This window comes from Vombatus ursinus, unplaced genomic scaffold (genome assembly GCF_900497805.2).
Source record: "Vombatus ursinus unplaced genomic scaffold, bare-nosed wombat genome assembly UNPS02014813.1, whole genome shotgun sequence".
Taxonomy (NCBI): Eukaryota; Metazoa; Chordata; class Mammalia; order Diprotodontia; family Vombatidae; genus Vombatus; species Vombatus ursinus.
In genome coordinates this window covers 21012895-21030918 of record NW_020954591.1, presented here as the reverse complement: position 1 = coordinate 21030918, position 18024 = coordinate 21012895, and the positions used below count along the sequence as shown (strand labels likewise).

Sequence of the window (18024 nt, the reverse complement as noted above, 5' to 3'; positions counted from 1 at the left end):
TGAATGGGAGCTATCAGAGCATTTCTGAGCTTTTCCAGAGACATTTCCTGAGGAATCAGCTATATCCTCCTTGCTTTTCTAGATACTATGGAGTTGGTGTCCATTTGTCCCCGTGGTCCAGGAAGTGGAGAGGGGCAGAACCTTCCTGCTCTTTTAGGAAATCAGCTGTGGAGATTTTTGGAGAATCTTGCCTTTTCTTTAGTGATAGGGAAAATAAAAACTCTCCAAACGGGGAGAGGACCTGGGAGTTATGTCAATAAGATCCAGATCTACGCCACTCATAAGGGCAGAGACAGCTTCTAGCCTCCATCCAGTGGACAGAGTTCTGCACCTATCTGACTCTGGGTAAGTTACAACTTCTGTCTCAGCTTCCTCACCTGTAAAATGGGGGTAATTATAGTAATTACCTCCTAGTTTTGTTTTGAGGATAAATAATGTAATAATTCTAAAGAACTTTGGGAAACTTAAAGAGCTTTATTACTGTTGTTATTATTATTATTACTCCCACCTCTAGGCAGAATCCTCACCACCATAAGTGGTCTCCAGTGATTCCTATCATAGTCCACCAATCATAGTTCAAGGGTAACTGGACAATAAATGGCTGCACAGGGGAATTTTGAGTGCTATCTCATCTCTATTCATAGTAAAACCAGTTTGGGATGGGGGGAGGGAAGCCAAGCTGAGAGGCTACAAAATATTTTTCTTTCATTCTGTCAAAATGTGGTCAATAGTTCCCTCCTCCTCCTTCTATATCCCCAGGCTAAAGAAGAATTTAAAGTGACTGTTCTTTTTTAAAAAAATTCACTTCAATGTTTACTATTGTACACTGAATAAGTTAGTTGGACCTAGGGTCAGGAAGAGTGTAGGAAAACAGAGGAAGCAAGCTCATGGGATTCACTCGTGAAAAGTTTTGTAAGAATCTTTTGAAAAGAGTTTTATTTAGTAAGCAAAAAAGATGAAACCCTTCAAACATCTCTTATGTAAGGTTCAGTAGGTTCAGTGTTTTGTATCAAAGTTCAGAGTTGAATAGAGTTTTATTTAAAATTATTTTATTTGCATAGTTAAGAAAGATGGAGAGGAAGAAAATGTCAATTAAATTTTTTGTTCTATCATATTTGTTTTTAGGATAAAAATTTTTCCTGTGAAATATTTACCCACATACCTTTGGCTCCTATATCTCTCCCAATATATGTACATGTCCAACTTGGCCAACAAAGTATCCCTTCAAATATACTTATTACATGGTGAGATTTTTTTTAAGGGAATTTTTTTTTGTTACAAAAGAAAAAGGGGGCAAAAGCATATTCATTGAAAATATGGGAAATTATTAATAGGTAATATTTCAGTTTTTGGTTTTATCTTGAAAACATATATTGGTCACTAAACATTGACTTTGATTCTTGGAAGAATTCTAGAATGTATTATTAAGGGGAAGGTCAGGGTGGTGTAATGAATAGAGAGCTGTCTTCAGTCAGAAAGACCTAGGTTTAAGTTTGTTCTTTGCCACATGTTGGGTGAAAATCACTTAACCTATTAGTGAACCCAGATAACACTCTTAAGACAATGAGTTGTGCAGAACAGACGCCACTTTGCATTGTTATAAAGAGTTTTCTCAGTGGCTATTCCCTACACTGATGAAATAAATCACAGGCCTGGATGAAAACAAAATATCAAAGGGAGGCCTTGTGAGCATTTAGAAAAGGCAGTGGTGATCACAGAGCAGAATGGGTTCATCAAGGTCAGGTCGTGCTAGAATAATTTCATTTCCTTTTTTTTGACAAGATGTTGCAGGGATCTGCAAACTATAGCTCCTGCAATTGCCAATGGCAGCTAAGAATGGTTTTGACATTTTCAAATTAAGTTTTATTGCATTTTTAGCTCATGGGCCATACAAAAACAAGAGACCTGCCAGATTGGGCCAGATTTGAACCTCTGGTGTATATTGATAACTTTTATATCAGAGGAAAGCCATAGACACAGTATACCTGTTTTTCAAAATGATACTTTCCAAACTGTCTTGTGATATTCCTATGGGTAACAAGTGGGCTAATATGTTAATACAATTAGATAAATAAGTGGTTAAATGACTGGGCCCAGAGAGTAATTGTTAATGAATAGATATTAATCTAAGGGATCCTTGTCATGAAGCGCCTCAGGAATCTATCTGCCCTTAACCCTGTGCTATTCAGAAGTTTTTGAAAAGACTTAGATGACTGGCATAGATAGCATGTTCACCAAATGTGCCAATGACACAATGCTTGAAGGGATATCTAAAATTCTGGATGAGGGTCAGGATCCAAAAAGATCTTGAAAGAGTAGGCAATTAGAAAGAAATGGAAAATCCCAATGGGGGAAGTTACAATGAGGAAGGGATAACTGTACATCAACTTCTACAAAACACTTTACTCACCATAACTCTGTGAGGTAAGTAGTGTGAGTATTGTTATCCCCATTTTATAGACGAAGAAAATGAGGCTCAGAAAGTTGAAGTGATTTTTCTATGGTCACAAACCTAGTAAGTTTCAGAGGTTGGATTCAAATTGAATTCCAATGCTGGAACTTTTTAACCTGCATTATATCATCCTTGTCATGGAATAGGGAACAAGCAAAGTATAATTTCTGTTATTGTTTTTACGGACATAGTTGGTTGAATGAGATCTATCATGGACAAATTGGCCACTTTTTACTATTACTAAATGTTTACCTAAGAATATAGGCATATGGTTAATGCATGGGAAACACTTATAAAATTTCATTTTGTTGTGATAAGGCTCTACTTTATGGAAGAAAAAAACTTTCATGTGTCTTATTAGTATGTCTCTTTATGATGTATACATATATTTCATAAATGTACACATACATGTGTATATTTATATGTACAACATTAAACTGGTAAAATGTTTTGTTTATGGTCTGATAAAATTCTATAATGTGCCTCAGCCTTGTGTGCATATGTCTTAATTTTAATGATTATTTAATCTATGATAAATACACCTTGTTACAATGCTCATCCTGGATTTTTTTCCATATGATTGCACTTTCCCCAACTCTCTGGATGGTTATTTCATATGTAATTACTTGGATCACTGATGTTTTCACTGTGTTTAATGAGAAAATCTACCACTGAGGTAGAAACCAGGCACAGTAAGTTTTTAATGTAGCCTGTCCTCAAGCCTGGTAACTGATGGTCATCTTAGTTGATATCTTGTGTTATTGTTGCCAAATGTGAAAAGACCCTTTCTTAAGCTTTTATAGGAAATGATTATATATTTCTATACCTCAGTAAAAATTCCTTTTTTCCTTTCTAAAGTTAGAGATGATAGCAAAAATGATCAAGTATCTGACAGTGTATATTTGTGTGTGCATGGGGCTGGAGGGCAGGTTGTTATTATTTCCAAAGGTGGAGATGTCAATGGGAAAATAGAAGCTGCCAGAGGATTTTCCCAGCAGACACATCTTTCATTCAGGTTATTAGGTCATTGTGGGCTAGACTGCCTGAGCTTTCCCACTGAACAAACGATGTTACAGCAACCAGGGATGAAAACCCCTGGCCAATCCTATTTTCATTCATGAACAAAGATAAACAACATTTAACTTGTTACCTAATTCTAGGCTCTGCAGGACAAAGAGCAAGAAGGAGCTAACTCTTTTTTGCCAGCCTGCCTCAAGATTTCAGTTTGGGTCAGGTATTGCAACATTTTAGGAAGGCCTGGGTGGCCCAAATTTAGTCATATCTTTCACTTAGCTGTGTGCCTGTACATTGCCAAGAAAGCTACTGAAATTACAAAGTTCCAATATCCTATAAAAATTAAAATAAGTCTTTATTTGAAACCATGCATCCAGTTTAGATTTGATGTTAAATACTCTTCCACCATCGTCCTTATTGTATAATTATATATGTATATATGGACAGTTAGGTGGCGTGGTTGATAGAGAGCTGGGCCTGGAGTGAGCAAGATTTGAGATCAAATCTGGCTTCAGACAATTCCTAGCTATGTGACCCTGGGGAAGTCACTTAACCTTGTTTGCCTCAGTTTCCTCATCAGTCAAATGAGCTGGACAAGAAAATGGCAAACCCCTCCAGTATCTTTGTCAAGAAAATGCCAAGTGGGGTCACAGAGTCAGACACAACTGAAATGACTGACCGATAACAAAAGTTATGTTTATGTGTAAGTCATTGCTATTCTTCTATTTGTTCAGAGATTGTAATTTGTTTTAGTTCTTTTGCTGAGATTCACATAGTGGTTACATATTGTGTTCTGTGGGGTTTTTTTTTTTTGGAAGAATGGGTAAGAGCTCACATGGACACAGCAGATTACAGATTACTATGAACACTTCATAGGTTTACAACAATATAGACCCATAATGATATGATTTGCCAATCCAAAGGCAATAGCTATCAAGGAATTCCCGCATCTTTTGTGCTAGAGGCTGTGAGACTGCCTTGGGGAGACTAGAAGATATATTTATGGACATCTCCCTTTGACACCCGAAGAGAAGGAAGAAGAAAGAAGGATGAAGCACGCTTGAGGAAAGGGAAGAAACAAAGGAACCTTAGAATTTCAGAGTCGGAAGCATCTTCAGTGGCCATCAGGCCCAATCTATAGCTGAAAAAGGAACCCCTTAGCCAGACTCACAAGTAGTCATTCACCCTTGGCTTGAATACCTCGAGGGGGTGAGATCCACTACCTTGTGAGACAGCCTGTAGTGTCTTCATCTTCATCAGCTGTTCCATTTTCACTCTCTTCTTAACATTTCTTAAGTCACTTAAGGCTCTGAATACGTGATGCTGGAGTCCTGTTGTGTGCATTATTTCTTGATTTGGGGTGAATAAGTGTTAGAGACAGAGCAGACCAGGTGAGTTTTTACAAAATGGAAGACAACATAGTGATTGGCTGACAGAGCTATAGCAGTTCTTTCTTACTCAAAAGGAACCAGGGAGAGAATCAATTTTGACTGAGTCTTTTGTGTACATACTTAGTTCTGACATATTAGCCAATTAAAAAACTTCATTATCACTCAGTCAGCTGACCAGAAAGAGTCCAGGACGTCTACCCATGCTCTGAACCTGGAGCAAGACCCTTCTATTCTTGTGATCATGCATTTCCAGAAGATTCACCCGACCTACATGTGGATAATACCAGGCAAAGCATATCTTAAGTTAAAGATACACTGCCCCTACCCCCCACAGCCACACGCACAAATCTCTATCTGAGTATATCCATGGTAATTCCTTTCCTTCTGATGAGGAGTGGTATCAGATAGATCAAATGTTTAGATAAAGTATAATATATTTAATAGGATTTCTATACAAATTACCTTCCATTTTACCAAAAATACATAGATACCATAGTATCACTGTCATTTTCACTATTTGTGCATACTGAAATTATGAAGACTTTTGGAAAAGTTCTAATTATTATGTTTTTCCTGGCACCAAGTTTAAAATTTCCTCTTGGCATCCTTCACCCGTAGCTCTTAGGTCTGCTCTCTGGGGCCAGAAAGAACAGGTCTTCCATGTGGAAGCCTTTTAATTATTTAGGTACTATCATGTCCCCTTTCTCCATCCTTATATGTCATGCAGTTGAATCCCTTTACCAACCTGGTTACCCTCCTTTACTTACTCTACAGTTTATCAATCTCCTTTCTAACATGTGTTGGCCAGAACTAAACACATATTCTAAATGCGGCCTTATCAGGGATTCAACATTCTACTCCAATTCCTGTATGATGTTGGCCATCAGTTGAGAGCTTGGGTTTACAAAGTCAACATTGAGAATGCTTTTCATTTTTTTCATGCATATTTCACCTGGAATTAGAAAATGGAACAGTTGGTGCTTTGACTTTGATCCTGTGGTAAGAAGAACTAAGGTTTCTGGGATTCAGAAAGTGTTTCACATCCATTTAAATTTAAAAGTGGCAGCATGATGTGGTAGAGTTTTGACCTGAAGTCAGGAAGACCTGCAAGTCTAACCTCCCACATTTTACAAGTGTTGAAAGCAAGGTAAAGAGAACTTAAATGACTTGCCCAAGATTTCATAGCTCATAAGTCCTGGGGGCAGGATTCCAACCCAGATCTCGCCTGACTTGAGGTCCCTTTCCCAAGTCCCACATTGCTGCTACCAGGAATACTAAGAAAGTAAAGCATTTGAACTTTAATATAATGAGAGTGGGGGTGGGAAGGCTGGCTAATGAGCTCACAGTCTTCTGGAGCACGTGCCATGTTCGATGCCTTTTGTATAGACACATGAAGGTTTGATAAATCTACTTCCTGGCTTATATAAGGGTGGAACCAACTTTTCACTTCAGAGCACTTACAAGTATCTATCTGATGACTCTCTCTCTCTCTCTCTCTCTCTCTCTCTCTCTCCCCTCTTTCTCTCTCCTCTTTCTCTCTTCCTCCCTGTCTCTCTTCTTCTCTTTCTCCTCTATCCTCTTTCTCCCCCCTCTTCCATCTCTCTCCTCTCCTCTTTCGCTCTCCTTTCCTCCTTACTTCTCTCTCTGTCTCCCCATCTCTCTCTCCTTCCCTCCCCTCCCTCTTTCCCTGGCAGCTTTAAAGCAACTGAGGTCCCTAAGTAGGAAGAAAAGTAGAAAGAGCTGTGTTGCCCAGTGCCTTATTTCTGCCCCTAACTTCATGTATGGCCACTATGTGGCTCTGAATACATGATGCTGGAGTTTCTTCTGTTCCTGTTGTGTGCATTATTTCTTGATTTGGGGTAAATAAGTGTTAGAGACAGAGCAGACCAGGTGAGTTTTTAAAGACTGGAAGACAATATAGTGATTGGCCGACAGAGCTGTAGCAGTTCTTTCTTACTCAAAAGCCAACAGGGAGAGAATCAATTTTGACTGAGTCTTTTGTGTACATACTTAGTTCTGACATATTAGCCAATTAAAAAACTTCATTATCACTTAGTAAGCCGACAGGAAAGAGTCACAGGACATCTACCCATGCTCTGAACCTGGGGCAAGGCCCTTCTATTATTGTGACCATGCATTTCCAGAAGATTCACCCAACCTACATGTGGATAATACCAGGCAAAGCAGATCTTAAATGCTCCAAAGACTTGATTCTTATTGTCCAGTCATGTCATTACACTAAGTAATTGAATCAAGATAATGGAAAGTAACTTCAATATAGTTTATTTCTTACCTTTCATAAATTTGGTTCTCAAATCATCCCAGATATCTCATGAATAGAATCTTATTTTTAGGAGTGCTCAGTGTTTTGGGAGAAGTGGAGAAATTCTAAGGACCAGAAGCTGAACACTAATGAAATTCTTATTAAAGTCCATGAAAATGTTTGATTGTGTGAAATTGTCTATGATTCTACCCTTTTAAGAAATATTGTGGTGACATCATCTTTAACTACATTCATCCTGAGCTTGATCTTCCCTTTGCATTTCTCCCCATTGATTTAGACATAAATGTGACTTCAATGGGAGCGCAGAGCACAGAGGAGCAGAAGTAGAGCAGGAGAATCCAGCCCATTGTATGGTACGTATAATATGAATGATGGAACAGGAACGGCCAAACAATGGAGTGTTCACAAGGGAGACACAGAGCCCTTATTGTAGTCCTCTGGTCCTATCCCAGGATCTTGTGAGATCCATAGTTAAGTATTCACCCCTAGTCTGACACCCAGGAAGGTGAAGTTCCCTAAAGTTAGGGAATTATAGATACTGTTTATTCAGGATGATTACAGATAAGACAGATGCCTTATGACAGTAACAGCAATATACTGCACCAGAAAGGTCATGCCTGAATTTGGGGCCAATTAATGTTTTATGAAGCAGGTTTCCTTTGAAAAGCCCCTGATACTTTTTTTAAAAGATTAATTGGTTTATTTATTTTTAGTTTTCAACATTCACTTTTATAAAATTTTGAGTTCTAAATTTTTCCCCTCTCTCCCATCCCCTCCGCAAGATGGCATGCAATCTGATATAGGCTATCCAAGCATATTCCCACATTAATCATGTTGTGAAAGAACAATCTGAACAAAAGGGAAAAACCATAGAAAGAAAAAACAAACAAACAAGAAAGAGAAAATAGTAGGCTTCGATATGCATTCAGGCTCCATAATTCTTTCTCTGGATATGGATAGCGTTTTCAACATTTTCAACAGGATTTTTGGAATTGTCTTAGATCATTGCATTGCTGAGAAGAGCTAAGTCTATCAAAGGTGGTCATCGTACAATGTTGCTATTACTGTGTACAACGTTCTCCTGGTTCTGGTCACTTCATTCAGCATTAGTTCATGTAAGTCTTTCCAGGTTTTTCTGAAATCCACCTGCTCATCATTTTTTGTGGAACAATAGTATTCTATTACATTGATATACCACAACTTGTTCAGCCATCCCCCAACTGATGGGCATCCCCTCAATTTCCAATTCTTTGCCACCACAAGAAGAGCTGCTATAAATATGTTTGTACATGTGGGTCCTTTTCCCTTTTTTATGATCTCTTTGGGACACAGACCTAGAAGTGGTATTGCTGGATCAAAGGGTATGCACATTTTTACAGCCCTTTGGGCATAGACCCTAATACTTTTTAAAGCATAAATTATTTGATTTCTTAAGAAGTAAATTTGGTTTCTTCCCCCAAGACTTGTGTTTTCATTACTTGTATGGAATTCATGGCAAGGAAACTACCTCTACTGACGAAGATTTACAACACATAAGATTTTAGGATCATGGATATAGAGCTAGAAGGAAATTCAGAGGTCATTTAGTTCAACTCCCTCATTTTACAGACCAGGAAACTGAGGACTAGAGAAGTTAAGTCACTTACCCTAGGTCACACAGGTAATAGAGAACAGAGTTAGAATTTGAAGTCAAGTTCCAAGTACAATTCTCTTTTCAATGCACTGTGTTCCTTCCTGTCTTTAATTTATAGTCTTATTGAAAAGTATATATTTGAGGTAGACATTTTAAAAACATAGAACTTCTGTCCAAGTCTGGGGCAGTTTTGCAGAGGGACAGCCCCGTACTATAGGCTGCAAAATGCAGAAAGAGATGTGATTGAGCCTGATTGGCTGAGAGAATGATGAATGTGATGCTATATGCCTGCATAAGGAACTTCCTTTGTTGGGTTTGAGACATTCTTCAGGAAGATATGTGTGTACAGAGGACCTACTGGAAGTAATTGAGATAGAATTTGCAGAAGTTGAAGAGAGGCAAATTTCACCTCCCTGTGAGGAAAAATTTCCTATCAATTAAAGTAGCGTGAAAAGACTAGCTTGCCTCAAAAGGTAGTGGCTTTGAGGTGGAGTCAAGACAGCAGAGTAAAGATGGCAGAGAAAAGGCAGGGACTCATCTGAGCTCTCCCCCCAAACCCTCCAAATACCTTTAAAAATGACTCTAAACAAATTCTAGAGCAGCAGAACTCATAAAAAGATAGAGTGAAGCAAATTTCTAGCCAAAGACAACTTAGAAGGTTGGCAGGAAAGGTCAGTCACACCTGGGCGGGAGAGGAGCACAGTCCAGCACAGGCCAGGCCAACCCAGCCCCAGCCCCAGAAAACCCTGAGCAGGCCTTGGGGTGACTGAATCAGCAGCAGCAGTGGCTGCTTCAGGAACTCTCAGCCCACAGATGTTAAGGGGGTCAAATGACTGGTCAGAAAGAGATTATGGAGACATTTTTTTGCTAGCACTGAGGCAACACTCTGTTGCTTTGCTCATACTGGGGTCCAGGTTGCAGTCCTGGGTGGCAGTCTCAGGGAGAGGAGAACAGAGCTCATGGCCACAGTGGAGGGGTGACCCTCCTCATAATTCCAGGGCAGAGAAGAGTGCTTGGAGTCACTCATAGACCAGAGCACAGGACAGGAAAGAAGTAAATACCTCTCCTTAGAACATACTACTTTGGAAGAACTGAAAACTCAGAGATCCCTAGAAGTATCTCTGAAAACAGTTGTACAAACCCCTGAAGCTAGGGACAGTGTGCCCTCCACCCTGGAAGCAGAGCCCTACTTTAACAAAGAGTTATAAGTCAAGTACTAGACTGGGAAAATAAACAAACAACAGAAAAAAAAAAACCTCTGACTATAGAAAGTTACTATGGTCACAAGGAAGACCAAAACACACACTCAGAAGATATTCAAAGCCTTCAAGAAAAATAGGAATTGGTCTCAGGTCATGCAAAAAGATTTCAAAAATCAAGTAAGATAGGTAGAGGAAAAATTGGGAAGAGAAATGAGAGTGATGCAAGAAAATAATGAAAACTGAATCAACAGATTGCTAAAGGAGACCCAAAAAAATACTTAAGAAAATAACACCTTAAAAAAACAGACTAGGCCAAATGGTAAAAGAGGTCCAAAAAGTCAATGAGGAGAAGAATGCCTTAAAAACCAGAATTGGGCAAGTGAAAAAGGAGGTCCAAAGGCTCACTGAAGAAAATAATTCCTTAAAAATTAGAATGGAGCAAATGGAAACTAATGACTTTATGAGAAATCAAGAAACAATAAAACAAAACCAAAAGAATGAAAAAGTAGAAGACAATGTGACATATCTCGTTGGAAAAACAACTTACCTGTAAAATAGATTCAGGAGAGATAATTTTAAAATTATTGGACTATCTGAAAATCATGATCAAAAAAAGAGCCTAGACATCATCTTTCAAAAAATTATCAAGGAAAGCAGCTTTGATATTCTAGAAACCTAGAGTATCTAGAATTCTAGGATATTCTAGATATTCAAAAGATAAGATAGAAATTGAAAAAATCCACTGCTCACCTCCTGAGAGAGATCCTAAAATGAAAACTGCCAGGAATATTATAGTCAAATTCCAGAGTTCCCAAGTCAAGGAGAAAATGTTGCAAGCCAGAAAGAATTTAAGTACTGTGGAGCCACAGTCAGGATAACACAAGATTTAGCAGCTTCTACATTAAAGACTCAGAGAGCTTGGAATATGATATTCCAGAGGACAAGGGAGCTAGGATTACAACCTAGAATCACCTACCCAGCAAAACTGAGTATAATCCTGCAGAGGAAAAAATGGACATTCAATGAGATAGAGGGCTTTCAAGCATTCTTGATGAAAAGACTAGAGCTGAATAGAAAATTTGACTTTCAAATACAAGACTCAAGTGAAACATGAAGATGTAAACAGGAAAGAGAAATCATAAGAGACTTATTAAGGTTGAACTGTTTACATTCCTGAATGGAAAGATGATATTCGTAACTCATGAGACCCTTGTCAGTATTAGGGTAGTTGGAGGGGAAAAAAAAGTATATGTATGTATATAGATACATAGATAGATAGAGGGCACAGGGTGAGTTGAAGATGAAGGGGTGATATCTGGAGAATAATATTAAGGGGTGAGAGAGGATTATACTGGGAGGAGAAAGGGAGAGGTAGAATGGGGTAAATTATCTCACATAAAACAGTTGAGAAAAGGTTTTTACAGTGGAAGGGAAATGGGGGAAGGTGAGAGGAAATGAGTGAATTTTATTCTCATTGGATTTGGCTTAAGGAGGGGGAATAACATACACATTCAATTGTGTATGGAAATCTATCCTACCCTACAGGAAAATGGGGGGGGGGAAGGGGACAAGAGAGCAGGGGGATGATAGAGGGGAGGGCAGATTGGGGGAGGAGATAATCAGAAGCAAACACTTCTGAGGAGCGACAGGATCAAAAGAGAGAATAGAATAAATGGGGTGGGCAGGATAGGATGAAGGGAAATATGCTTAGTTTTTTACAACATGACTAATATGGAAGTGTTTTGCATGACTACACATGTATAACCTGTATCAAGTTGCCCTCCTTTTCAATGATGGTGGGTGGGGAGGGAGGAAGGGAGAAAATTTGGAACCTAAAGTTTTAAAAACACATTAAAAAATTGTTTTCACATGAAACTGGGAAATAAGAAATATAGGAAATGGGGCATGGAAATCTTTCCTGCTCTACAGGAAAATAGAAGGAGAAGGGGATAAGAGAAGGGGGGGAGAGATAGAAGGGAGGGCAGAGTAGGGGAAGAGGTATACAGAATGCATGTCATCTTAGGGTAGGGGGAGGGATGAGATAGGGAGAAAATTTGGAACTCAAAATCTTGTGAAAGTGAATGTTGAAAACTAAAAATAAATAAATTTTAAAAAAAGAAAAGACTAGAACTGAATAGAAAATTTGACTTTCAAATACAAGACTCAAGAGAATCATAAAAAGGTAAACAGGTAAGGAAATCATAAGGGACTTAATAAGGTTAAACTGTTTACATTCCTACATGGGAAGATGATATCTGTAACTCATAAGACCTTTCTCATTATTAGAGCAGTTAGAAAGAGTATATATAGACAGAGGGCACAGGTGTGAGTTGAATATGAAGGGATGGTGTCTAAGAAATAAAATTAATGGATGAGAGAGGAATGTACTGGGAGAAAGAGAAAGGGAGAGGTAAATTATCTTACATAAACAAGGCAAGAAAAAGATTTTACAGTGGGGGGGAAGAGGAGGGAGCTGAGGAGGAACAAACGAACTTTACTCTCATGAGAATTGGCTCAAAGAGAGAATAAGATACACACTCAATTAATTATAGAAATCTATATTACCCTACAGGAAAGTAGGAGGGGAAGGGGATAAGAGAAGGGGTGTGTATAATAGAAGGGGAGCCTGGTTGGTGGAGGAGGTAGTCAGAAGCAAAACACTTTTGAGGAGGGACAGGGTAAAAAGGGAGAGAGAATAGAATAAATGGGGGAGGAATAGGATGGAGGGAAATATAGTTAGTGATAGTAACTAGGAAAAAAATTTTGAAGCAAAATCCTCTGATAAAGGCCTCATTTCTCAAACATATAGAGAACTGAGTCAAATTATAAAAATAAGAGCCATTCTCTAATTGATAAATGATCAAAAGATATGATAAGTTTTCAGATGAAGTAATTAAAACTATCTATAGCCATATGAAAAAATAATTTGCTATTGATTGGAGAAATGCAAATTTAAAAAATTCTGAGGTTCCACCTCATACCTATTAGATTGACTAATAGGACAGAAAAGGTAGATGACAAATGTTGGAGGGGATGTGAGAAAAATAAGACATTAATGCACTGTTGGTGGAGTTATGAACTGATTCTGTAGAGCAATTTGAAACTATGTCTAAAGGGGTATAAAACCATGCATACCCTTTGACCCAGCAATACTACTACTAGGTCTGTCTCCCAAAAGAGATGAAAAGGAAAAAGGAAAAAGGAAAAGGACGTATATGTACAAAAATATTTATAGTAGCTCTTTTCTGGGGGCAAAGAATTAGAAATTGAGGGGATGCCCATCAGTTGGGGAATGGCTGAACAAGTTGTGGTATGTGATTATGATGGAATACTATTGTACTATAAGAAATGAGCAGGGTGCTCTCAGAAAAACCTGGACTTGCATGGGCTGATGCACAGTGAAATATACTGTGTACAAACTAACAGCAACATTGTAAGATGGATATATTTTGCATGACTACACATGTATAACCTATATCGAATTGCTTGCCTTGTCAATGGTGGGGGGAGAGAGAAAGGGAGAGAATTTGAAGCTCAAAATTTAATGTTAAAAATTGTTTTTACATGTAAGTGTGAGAAAATAAAATAATAAAAAAGAAAAGAACTACAGTATGACTTTTGAAACACTATAATAGGGGAAGGAAGAGGATCAAAAAAGGCATAAAACTACTGTATTTGTATCTCAGCACTTAACATGATGCCTGGAAGGGCTTAAGAAATACTTTTTGCCTGCCTACCTGCTTAGGATGGATATGGATAAAAACATATAATGAAGAAAAGATGCAACTAAAGGGTAAAACAAGAGTAGAGTACCAGGCTCCTTCCAATGCTTTCCTTTATGGAGGGCAGAAACTCTCTTTTGGGCTCGCTCCATTTTCTTGCTGCTGCCCTGCCTATTTTTTTCAACTCCATGCAACAAGATGCCCCTGTGCAAGGTACTTCTTCGTCTTCCTCCTCCCTCCTCTACCTTTCTTCCTCCTCTTTGTAAGTTGTCTCCCCTATTAGATTGTAAGCTACTTGAGGGCAGGGACTGTCTTTCTTTTTATTAATTGGATTCCCAATCCTTAGCAGGGTGCTTGGCACATAGTAGGTGCTTAAGAAATGTTTATTGGATTGGAAGAGAGTATTTAGTTTCTCCCAGAGAGTTTCTAGGTCTGGACTGCCTCTCAGGGTCCTTAAAGAAATGGCAGATGTGATTGTTAAGTCACTTTGAAAGATCATACAAAATAAGAGAGGTGCTGCAGGACCTGAGAAAATCAAATGTTCTGATTTCTGTTGTGGTGGTGGTTGTTTTTTTTTTTTTTAACATTCATTTTAAAATTTTGAGTTCTAAATTCTCTCCTTCCCTGTATCCCTCCCCCATCCATAAAGAAGACAAACAATATGATACCCATGAGACACGTGAAGTCATACAAAATATATTTCCATATTAGCCATGTTGCAACCCCCCCCCAAAAAAAACCCAGGAAAAATAAAGTAAAAAAAAATATGTCTTAGTCTGCACTCAGAGGTCATCAATTCTTTCTCTGGAGGTGTACAGAATTTTTCATCATGAACCCTTAAGAATTGTCATGGATTATTTTATCAGAGTAGCTAAGTCTTTCACAGCTGATCATCATACAATATTGCTGTTACTGTGTACAATGTTCTCCTGGTTCTGCTCACTTTACTTTACATCAATTAATGTATCTTCCCAACTTTTTTCTGAATTTTTACCCCTTGTCCTTGCTTATAGCACAATAGTGTTCCATTACAATCATATATCACAATTTGTTCAGCCACTCCTTAAGTCATAAATGTTCTGATTCTCAAAAATAGGAAGAGAATAGAATATGTAAGCTATATGAACTAGTGAGCTTAACTATGATTCCTGGCAACATTCTAGAACAACATATTAAAGGGATGTTCAGTGAACAAATAGATGAAGTGTTGATCAAAAGAACCAGCACGGCTTTCTCAAGAATAGGTCTTACTAGATTAACCTCATTCCTTTGTTGACAGGGAACTAGACTGGCAGAACAGGAGGATGCTTTAGAGATACAGCTTGCTTAGATTGCAATGAAATCTCTCACACTATCTTTGTGGACAAGGTGTAGAAATATGGACTGGATGATTGTACAGTAAGGTGGATTCAGAACTGCATGAACAGCTAAGACCTAAGAGTAATTATTAATCTATTTAATATCAATGTCAAGGAAACTCACTAGTGGAGGTTTCCAGGTATCTGATATATCCTTGGCCCTGTGGTGTTTAACATTTTTATCAGTAACTCCAAGAAAGGCATTGGTGGCATGTTTCTCATGTTTTCAAATGACACAAGCATGGGGTGGATCCATAATACATTGGAAGGATACAAAAATATCTCAGAAGGCTAGAATGATGGATAAAATCTAATAAGGCGAAGTTTAGTAGAGTCTTATATTTAGGTTAAATGTAGAGTCTTATATTTAGGTTAAAAAAATCAAGTAGAAGATGGGGAAGCTATGGCTACATAGAGAAAATTACAAAGAGACAAATTTAGGATTGACATAAGGAAAAAAAAAAGCTTCCTAACAATTAAAGGTATTCACAAGGGGAATGAGAGGCCTCTGGAAGTAGTAGGTCTGCCTTTTCCAGAGGTCTTCAAGCAGGTGTATATTTTACCAAAGATTCTTTTCCAGGTATGGGGTCCATGTGTGCAGAGGGAGAAGGTTCCAGGTAGCATTTTATCCTGATATTCAGTTATTCTTTAATTCATTTCCAGCCATGTTCCCTTAAACTACTTGAACCTCAGAGAAATCATGACCCAGCAGAAAGAAGGCATGGGATTGGATGGAGCTGCAAGATCACTTGCAGACAAATGTGCTGTTCCATTCCTTCTAAGAGCACAACTGGAAACTACTAAAGATAAAAGATAGCCTGCTATGTAAACTTAAAATAAATTTAAAAAAAATTTTTTAAATAAATTTTAATAAAATAAAATAATTTTTAAATTTAGTTTAATTCTTAATTTATGGAATAAAACAAGTATTTCTATAACAGTATAATAAAAAGACAATTGCATATGAAACTGCAAATCTATTGTGTATAACTTGCTATTTCTTTTAAATATACGATAAAGTTATCATGTAAATTTTTTTTCTTCCCTCTTCTTCCCCCATTTAAAAAATTAATCCACTTTTCTCAGAAGATGCCAACTAGAGCATCCTTGGAGGCAAACATGAGAAGAGGGACAGTGGTGCTCTTATGCCCTCTTAGTTACAAAGGATATAGTTAATGCTGTTGTATTGTCATCTATAGTCTCATGCTTATCTATTTTGTCTCACCAACTTGATTGTAAAGCCCCTGAAGGTAGAAACTATATTTTTTAAATCTCCCTCAACACGAAGAGCAGTGTCTTGCACATAGCAGATATTCAGCAAAACATTGTTGATTTATTGATTAAATGGGAGAATTGAACCCAGTAATTTGGTTTTTCAAGACTGGGTTTTAGATTCCAGTTAAAAATACTCTTTCTTGACTTAGAAACTCTGATCAACACAATGATCAGCCACAATTCTAGAGGACTCAAGATGAAACATACTACCCACATCCCTATAGAGAAGTAATGCACTTAGAGCATAGATTGAAACATATTTTTCCCACTGGATATGGCCAATGTAGGATTTTTTTTTGTTTGACTATACATGTTTGTGGCAAGGGTTTGGTTCTTTTGCTTTCTCAACTGGGGCAGGTGGAGGAGGGATGAAGAGAATTCATATTTGAAAATAAAATAAAATTTAATTCAAAAATCTGTAAAAACAAAAAACAAACTCCATCTGCAAAAAAACCTACATGGCCTTTAAGGCCTTTTTTCAGCTTAAGATATGTAATCCTATGATCTTGTGAGCATTGAAGCAGCAATACTTGCGACATTTAAGAACCAAGGTTCACCATATTCATTATTGCACAGAGCTCTAATATTTGTCATTTACTTGATTAGGAACTATTTTATTAATGAACTTAATGTTGCCTTGTAAATCTGCATGTGACATTTGATTATGCCCTATCAATTATATCACCATGGTACTTCCCTTTTATTTTTTGCCCCGTGAGTTATAAGAGCTATGTGCTTGGTGTTTACTTGTGTGGCCAATAGACACTACAATGCTTAGATTAGGCATCTAGCTCTATTGTGCAAAACATTGTGTAGAGATCTCTGATATCACCAACCATTAAGCAAATTAAATTCTTTATTGAAAGTGAAAACAAATAAAAATAAAGCTTTACATAAAACTCAAACAAACCATGTCACAGCAAAAATATTCCTAGAAAAAAACTTGCTTATAGACAGTGGACAAATGTAAAATGGACCAATCTTGTCACTATTTATTTTTATCATTGGTAAGTCAGTTATCAAGCATTTATCAGGATCTTCCTATGTGCCAGGACAGCTTGGTATACCAAGAAATAGACAGCTAGGTGGCACAGTGGATTGAGTGCCATGTTTGAAGTCAAGAAGACCTGAGTTCAAATTTGGCCTCAGCTACTTACTAGCTGTGTGACCCTGTGCAAGTCATTTAATCCTGTTTGCCTCAGTTTCCTCATCTGTAAAATGAGCTGGAGAAGGAAATGGCAAACTATTCCAGTATCTTTGCCAAGAAAACTCCAAATCATGTCACCAAGAGTTGGACATAACTGAACAACAAAAATACCCGAGGCAAAAACATGATGTCTTCCCTCAAGGAGCACATATTCTAATGGGGGAGATAACATGCAAATAACTATGTGCAGACAAGATAGGTATAGTATAGAAACTACCACAGTCAAACCTTGTTCCTAGTATGCAAAAAGGTAGAGAAATCAGCTTGAGAGAATGAGGAAGAATCAAAGATGATTGAAGTTTTGAGCCTGGTTGCCAGTTAGGATGGTAGTAGCGTGATCTAGGAAAGTTAGGACAGGGAGATTTTTAGGGAGGAAGATGACATTCCGGATGTAATGAGTTTAAGATACTAGTGGAAATCTATCTGGGGATATTCAACAGACAGTTGGATATTGTACTGGAGCCTAAGAAAAAGGTGGGAGCTGTT

The 18024-nt window shown here is 37.8% G+C and overlaps 1 long non-coding RNA gene across 4 annotated transcripts in view; it reads left to right on the top strand.

Annotated features, from left to right (window-relative positions):
• LOC114022790 overlaps positions 1–15882 on the top strand; it is a 66724-nt gene extending 50842 nt beyond the window's left edge. For all 4 annotated transcript variants that reach the window (XR_003566702.1, XR_003566700.1, XR_003566701.1 and 1 more), the window contains 3 exons: positions 83–345; positions 7419–7494; positions 15720–15882. This is a non-coding gene — a long non-coding RNA (uncharacterized LOC114022790). The remainder of the gene's footprint in view (positions 1–82; positions 346–7418; positions 7495–15719) is intronic.
• Positions 15883–18024: the final 2142 nt, after the last annotated feature.